At 43.0% G+C, this 7,574-nt stretch overlaps 2 non-coding genes across 2 annotated transcripts; one reads left to right on the top strand and one right to left on the bottom strand.

Annotated features, from left to right (window-relative positions):
* Positions 1-211: 211 nt before the first annotated feature.
* Positions 212-303, bottom strand: trnar-ucu. The gene is given in 2 exon segments: positions 212-247; positions 267-303. It is a non-coding gene; the product is annotated as a tRNA-Arg (tRNA).
* Positions 304-945: 642 nt separating this feature from the next.
* Positions 946-1,032, top strand: trnar-ucu. The gene is given in 2 exon segments: positions 946-982; positions 997-1,032. It is a non-coding gene; the product is annotated as a tRNA-Arg (tRNA).
* The last annotated feature ends 6,542 nt before the right edge of the window (positions 1,033-7,574 follow it).

The following is a 7,574-nucleotide window of genomic DNA, read 5'->3' as shown; positions in this document are numbered from 1 at the left end:
ATCAAATCTGGAGGGATTCAAACACACAAACTTTGAATCACTTCACATGTGCTTGTCTAGAAGTCCAATGCGCTATCCATTGCGCAACAGAGCAAGGTCTTCTGGATTTGCGGGAAACATTACTACTAGGCGATGTTAGCAATTCCAGCATGAAGGGCTTAATTCAACATGCAGTATAAACAGTGTCTCTATCTTGTCAGTCTTTAAACATTGACTCTGGTGGGACTCGAACCCACAACCTTTGAATCACTTCTCATGTGCTTGTCTAGAAGTCCAATGCGCTATCCATTGCGCCACAGAGCCACATTTTGGTCTTCTGGATTTGCTTCAAATCTACTTGGATTTGCGGGAAACATTACAACTAGGTGATGTTAGCACTAAACAGTCATGCTCATGAATGTTTCCTTAGTGATGTGGCTCTGTGGCGCAATGGACAGCGCATTGGACTTCTAGTTATCAATAAGTAATTCAAAGGTTGTGGGTTCAAACCTATAAAATAGAATTCCAGCATGAAGAGCGTTATTCAACATGTAGTGTTTCTATCATTAATGTAACAGAGCCACATTTTGGTCTTCTGGATTATCTTCAAATCTACTTGGATTTGCGGGAAACATTACGACTGGGCGATGTAGAAATGCAGTACGAACAAACAGCAGAGATGAACCTATAAAATAGAATTCCAGCATGAAGGGCGTTATTCAACATGCAGTGTTTCTATCATTAATGTAAGTCTTTAAACATCGACTCTGGAGGGACTCAAACACACAACCTTTGAATCACTTCTCATGTGCTTGTCTAGAAGTCCAATGCGCTATCCATTGCGCCACAGAGCCACATTTTGGTCTTCTGGATTTGCTTCAAATCTACTTGGATTTGCGGGAAACATTACGACTAGGTGATGTTAGCACTAAACAGTCATGCTCATGAATGTTTCCTTAGTGATGTGGCTCTGTGGCGCAATGGACAGCGCATTGGACTTCTAGTTATCAATAAGTAATTCAAAGGTTGTGGGTTCGAGTCCCATCAGAGTCATGTTTTATAGAGGAAATGCAGTACGAACAAACAGCAGAGATGAACCTATAAAATAGAATTCCAGCATGAAGGGCGTTCACAAACAGAAATAAGCAAACGTCTTCACTAAAAGGTCATGCTCATGAAAATATTTCAAAATATGTGACACAGTGGCACAAAGGACAGCACATTGGACCTTTAGTTGACAAGTAATTCACAGGTTGTGGGCTCGTGTCACATCAGAGTTGAGCTTTTTGAGAGGAAATGCAGATTATGTAGCTGTAAAAACACAAAGCAGAGACAACCAGTTTTTGCTCCAGCGCAACATGAGCCGCTGCCCACCTAAATGCAAATCAACACACCTACTGACAGGTTAATGAAAGCATCACATGGCTGAATGTAGATACAGACTGCGGTGTTTGAACAGAATAAAGAGTTCAAACACAGACAGGTCACACTCATTGCCTCTTCGGCTTTAGTTCAATTTGAACCAAAAATAGACTATTAATAAAGCAAAAACATGTAGCGTTGTCCAAACTATTAAAGCAAGAAGGGTTTCCTTGAACCTGCAGTTTAAAGGACTCAAACCTTTTGAATCACCTCTCTTGTGTTGGACTAGGAGTCCAGTGCGCTGGCCTGAGGTTCACCACATGTTCACATGTTGTACATGTTCAAATAGACAGTTCAGTACCAGGAAAGATAGTAGTACAGAGAGAAGAGAAAGAAGACAGAGGGGGAGTAAAGGACAAAGAGGAGAGAAAGTAGGCACAACAATGCAACAATAGAAGTCTGTCTTGAAGACCTCAAAGGGGAGCTTGTTTGGACGGATGGAGAAGAGAAAGAGTTGGAGGCTTCCGTGTCTCCAAACAAACTGACGCCATGTTGAAAATCCTGCTTCATGTTTATTATTCTGACAAACTTTCTCTGAGTCCTTCATCCCTCCTTCCTCTCCTTTCAGTCCAGCCTTGACCCCTCTGCAGTCTGAGCTGCTTTCACAAAAAACAGACCACGAATGTTCAAGATGTCGCATTTTAGTTCCTGTTTTCTGGCTGTAAACAGCAGTTTGTCCTCTCTGATCTGTTTTTCCATTAAATCTGCTCAGTATAAAGCATCTGCAAAGAGGAGACATTCCTGGATCGTACTTTGGTTCCATTACATTCTTGGGTCCCGCAAACAAATAAACGTGCCACAAATTAAACATATTTACTGTATTTTATGCCACGAAAAATGTTTATTGGCAAAGAAAGCAAAGAAGCTGATTTTGGTATGAAGGGATTGATAAGAAGTTCTGTGTATTTTCCATGGCACTGGAGCAGAAGGGAGGAAACAAAACATCTCCTCTAGATAGGTTTATTTCCCATATTTGGTAGGAACATGTGAACATGTCTGCAAATCTATGCAGAGGGAGGGTATTATAGATAACTGTAAGTCCAGTCCGTTCTCATTCTCAGGTCATCAAATACCTACGCTTTGTCACCTCTTTCAGCGTCTGGTACTGACGCACATGGCACCCTCTCGCTTCATAGTTAAACTCACCGGGGGAAGCCCTTTAACAGAAAACTCAAAAACCGGACTTTCACCCAGGAGACCGTTGTTTGTTTCCAGTGTGAAACCATTGTCTTTTTCTAAACTTGAACAACTAGTTTTGTTGCCTAAAGCTAGTCTTATTTTGAAAAGCCTAACCGAACGTTGCATGTTTATTCACGCTAACTTGACCACGCAGTCCTACACGTGCAAAAACAACACTAAAGGGGTAGCCAGGGCGTTAAGAAGCGACGCCAAGGGGTCTTTCCCAAGGCCCCATCTACACTACTACGTTTTAGTTTAAACACAAAGTTTTAAAACGAGTACGATCTCCGTCCTCAGCAGCGTTTTAGCTGCATATCAGAGTTGATCTCCGACTGAAAACGCACATCTAGTGGCCGTTCAGGTACACTGGGCGTGCGCGTGCCGGTGTTAACAGGAAGCAGATGGTCTGTTCCGTAGTTAGAGAAGATTTGGCAAAAGAATAAAGTACTGCAGCGGAAGAACCGCACCAGATTTTATTTTGCATGGACCGATAACGAGCTGGGACTGTTACTGAATGTAACACGGGAGTTACAAGCGGCTGTGGCGGCGGGAAACAGACTGGGAGTCGCTGCAAAGTAAACGGCGACATGCACAGTACAAGTGTAGGCTGTAAGTGTTATTTACACGGTACAGAATAGTTTAATAATTTCCCATATTTGTGATCATGATCACATTATACCCAGATACAAAGAAGTAAAGCAGCTTCCAGCCCTAAGATGTTGTGTAACTACATCTCCCAGAAATCACCTGTCAATCGTGCAGAACTCAACTTCCCTGCAGGAAGATGAAGAAAATGAGGAGGAAGAAAAGCAGCTGGAAAAGAAAAGAGGGAGGAAACACAGCGAGCACCAACTGAACGCAGAGCATAACCAAACAAGTGCAAAGGATTATGGGATACTGAGGACACACTAGCTGTGAAAGCTGGAACGACACACACACACACACATAATGCATCAATAAGAGGTCAGTTTGACCCAGTTTAGACAGTGACGTATGTTTGTTCTTGACTAAGTGTGTTATTAGTAAGATCGATGCCCAGAAGGACTTAGCTGTCATCTGCCTGCCAACACACACACTCACAAGCACAATTATAATTCCATTAGTGTTTTCCTCAGGCAGTAACCGAAGGGTATTATTGGCTGACACGCAGAGATGCACTCCCCAATGATTCAGCCTTCACACACAAACGCAGTGTCAAGCCCAGATACACACACACATGCCTCAGTGAAGTGGCGTGTGATTAGTCACTGTTTGGATGTCAGCCAGCGAGAGTAGAGTTTCACTCAGGATCCACTCTGACAGCTCTGAACCTTCAGTGGACATTTTAAAACACAACTGTCCCACTCTTTACGTGAGAACCTGAACACACCGCTTTCAAAAGTTTTAATAATCTATCGTGTGCAGTCTGGTGCAGTCTTTTCTCAGCATCTTAAATAAAACACAGATGTGTTCAAGTGACTGTGTCTGTGCAGATGGTGCCTTCACTGTCACCTCGCTCACTGTGTAAATGGGAACGGTGTTACTTTACATGAAGCCAAAAACACACCTTTTTCTCCCATCTGTCAGGAAAAGAACATGACTTCTGATTTCTGTCATGATCTCTTACAGTAAAAGGTTTCAGTAAAAATGTAAGTCTGGTGTCATATTGTTTGGACCCAATCCAACAACCTGTCAGTCCATCTCTCAGTACGTCCTGACTTCATGTGCGTGGCTCTCAGCTCCGAGCTCTTTTGGTCTCTGCTGAAGATATAAATCTTTAAAAATATGAAGTGTCGTGTTTAAAGGGCTCAGTCATTTCCTAAACAGCTGCTCCCTGCAGCTTTAATCAAACAAACAGCAGGAAATGGTGCATTTGTTGGGGACTACTTTCAGCAGCGGATGAATCCACATGTGGTTTGTAGGACTGAGTCAGGATGAACTACAGAGTGTGTGTTCAGTGACATGTCATCGGTTTGGCTCTGCACGTGAGATTTGATGACGAAAGAAAGCTAGAATATCAGCAGGACGATGCTTCTGGGCGTGTTTCTGTTTATTAAATACAATACTAATAAAGATTTATTACAGATCCATGACTGTGTAATAGTCAGTTATTTACTTCTGCTCTCTCTCTCTCTCTCTCTCTCTCTCTCTCTCTCTCCCCCCTCCGTCTCCATCTAGCTGACATTCCACATTTTCTTTGTGGGGAAGTTTGTTTTTAAAAGCAGCTGTTTGAAAGATGAGACAATGAGAGAAAGTGACACAGACACAAACAGGATGAGGGGGATCAGATTCATGTTATCTCCCTCGCTCTCCCTTTGGAGCTGAACCCATCTGAGTCAACTCTGTCTTTAACCTCAATAACTAAAGTATTTCTGAGTAGTCCAACGTACACTGAACACAACAATATACAACATTTATACAACAATTAAAAGGCTGTAAATAAAGGAAGCGAAAACCATCCAAAAGGGACCGAATAAAAGGAAATCAAACTGCTGCCATGCTCTTCTGTTTGAAACAGATGAATCCTTCAGTCCAGATCACATCAGTTTAGTTGCTATTTGGCTTGAGAGTGAAAAGTCCTCCATGGACCCCCTGCAGGCTGCAATGCCCATTACAGCCTCCACAAGTGAGGGACAGAACACAGTGAGGATAATGTTTGTTTGGGGAGTCGCGGGGTCATTAAAACCAAACAGGGTCCATCCTCTGGGGAGCAGCACTGGGATCAGTGAATATAATGCGCTAAAATTCAGACACTTTCTAAGATGAGGTCAGGCAGACTTTCTATTCAGACCATTATGGTTATTTAACCAATCAGAAGAATCAGTCACACAAATGTGGTAACGCAGTACCTGTGTATGTGGGAATACATCGCTATTGTGCAAAAATGTGAAACACACACACACACACACACGTTACAACAGTGCTGTGGCGCAAAAAGCACGTAGACGCGCAGGAAAAATTTCCATGAGAGAAAATCTTTATCAAACAAGAAGCTTTCAAATCATCAATACCAAACAGGATCCCCCCCATTCTTCTTCTTTTGTTTCTTTTTCATTTTAAGATAACTGTCAGCTGTGGTTTTTATATGTTTCTATAAAGCTTTTGTCTTCACTTGGAGGGTCCGCTATGAGCCCCGGACCAGATCTGCTCCTGTGCAAAATAAAAAAGGAAACACCAAACTGGAGGTCAAAGTGAGTAAAGTGTGAGCGTACCTCTGTGCCGGTGTGGAGCGGAGACATGTACGTCCAGCTGCCGGTGAGTCCCTGCAGACCCCGCTGATCTCAACTCTTCCCTCCCTCTCTCTATCTCTCTCTCTCTCTCTCCGTCTTTCTCCGGTGTTCCTGCTGTTTCACCGGCCGCTCCGGACGCATTGGATCAAACACTCTCCGTGCTTTCAACAACTCACCCCCCTCTCTTTCTCTCACCCTCTCTCCCTCTCTCTCTCACAAACACACACAAAACGGTCAAACACGCACAGAAAGCTCTTTCAGTCCTCCGGTTCGTCCGCTAACCTACTTGGCCAAGTTTTACGCACCAAAAGCACAAAAAAAGAGAAGTGAATCCATCCAACATCTGTCCGGTAAGATCTTCCTGAAGCCTCCACATCCGCTTTGAGGTTGAGAAAAAGTTCAGAAAAGAAGAATAAAAGTTTTAGAGCGAGTGTTAAGAAAGTGGAAGATGTGGAGATGAGCTCCGGGCGGCGGACAGTCGGCTCCGTCTGCTGCTGCTGCTGCTGCTGCAGGGGACGGAGGGAGGGGGAGGTCCAAAAACCATCAGAGAGAGAGGGAGAGGGAGAAAAAGAGAGAGAGAGAGACTTCTGACAACCGGCCAGCTGTTTACAAGCGAACAAAACACTTTCTAAGAAACAGTTTCACTCTGCAGAGTCTGCTCTAATCCTGGAGATAAAGTTACAGCGGCTCTTTAAAGAAGCAGCAGTCAGTGTGTAGCTGCTGAAACTAAAGTTTACAGGAGAAGCACAGGTGTGACTGATAACTTTAATTGAGGCGCTGATCATTAGTCTAATTAGTGTCCTTATAAACCAGGTGAGCCAACACTGCCAGATGGAAGGAGGCCTTCAGTTCTGCTGTTGGTTACATGATATGAAGTGTAAAACATCAGCCAACAGATAGTGTGACACTGAAGTTTGGATGGAAAACAGTTACACAGACAACAAATAAAAAAGAGGTTATGAATATATTTAATGATACCCAGATGCATGCAAATACAGTACACACAGACCACAGCTGGAATTTTACTTCACTTGAGCATTTTCTGCTCCTTTATACTGCAAATGTTGTCCTTTTTACTCCACTACATTTATCTTTAGATACTTTGTAGATTTAGAATATTACTACGAAATATAATCAAGCATTATGTATTTTTATAGAATAAACAGTAAAGTAAAGAGGTGGTTTTGTGCTTTTTGCCTTTTTCCCTCTCCTTTGAATTATAAACCTTTTCTGTGCTTAAACAGGTTTGCAAAGTGAAAAAGCCCAAAGGAAGTTCCCATCTCCCAAACACTAGCTACCCTCCAGGCAGTCAGTGGACAGAAAGTTGTTCCTGTGATGTAGAGACAGAGCTCAGTTAAAACTTTATGGATACAGATTAATAACTCACCGCTCTGAAACTCTCGCTCCAGTCCGGCTGAACCCGAGCCGTTTACCGGCTTCTCGCCGACCCGCCCTTCTCTGCTTCTGATTGGCTAGTAGTCCTTAACTAGGAACTGAGCATGTGCAACTCCCAACAAAGATCATTTAGAGACAAGATGTATCACTCCATAGCTAAAACGAAGCCTTCAACACAGGCTGAAAAGAGGAGCTGCAGCAATGTGCAGTATGACAAACATATAACCATGTAAACCTGCTCTGGTACAACCTCTAAATAAGATGAAAAACCTGAAAATGAGCAGAATAACACCTCTTTAAGTAATTAAGAAGAATAACACAGAAGCAGTTTCTTCCCACAAGCCATCACTCTGATGAACAGCTGATTTCTGACTCACAGTGTCAGGAACA

The sequence above is a fragment of the Micropterus dolomieu genome, unplaced genomic scaffold, assembly GCF_021292245.1.
Source record: "Micropterus dolomieu isolate WLL.071019.BEF.003 ecotype Adirondacks unplaced genomic scaffold, ASM2129224v1 contig_11356, whole genome shotgun sequence".
NCBI classification, from domain to species: Eukaryota; Metazoa; Chordata; class Actinopteri; order Centrarchiformes; family Centrarchidae; genus Micropterus; species Micropterus dolomieu.
The sequence above is the reverse complement of the archived record's forward strand: the minus strand, read 5'-3'. Positions and strand labels throughout refer to the sequence as shown.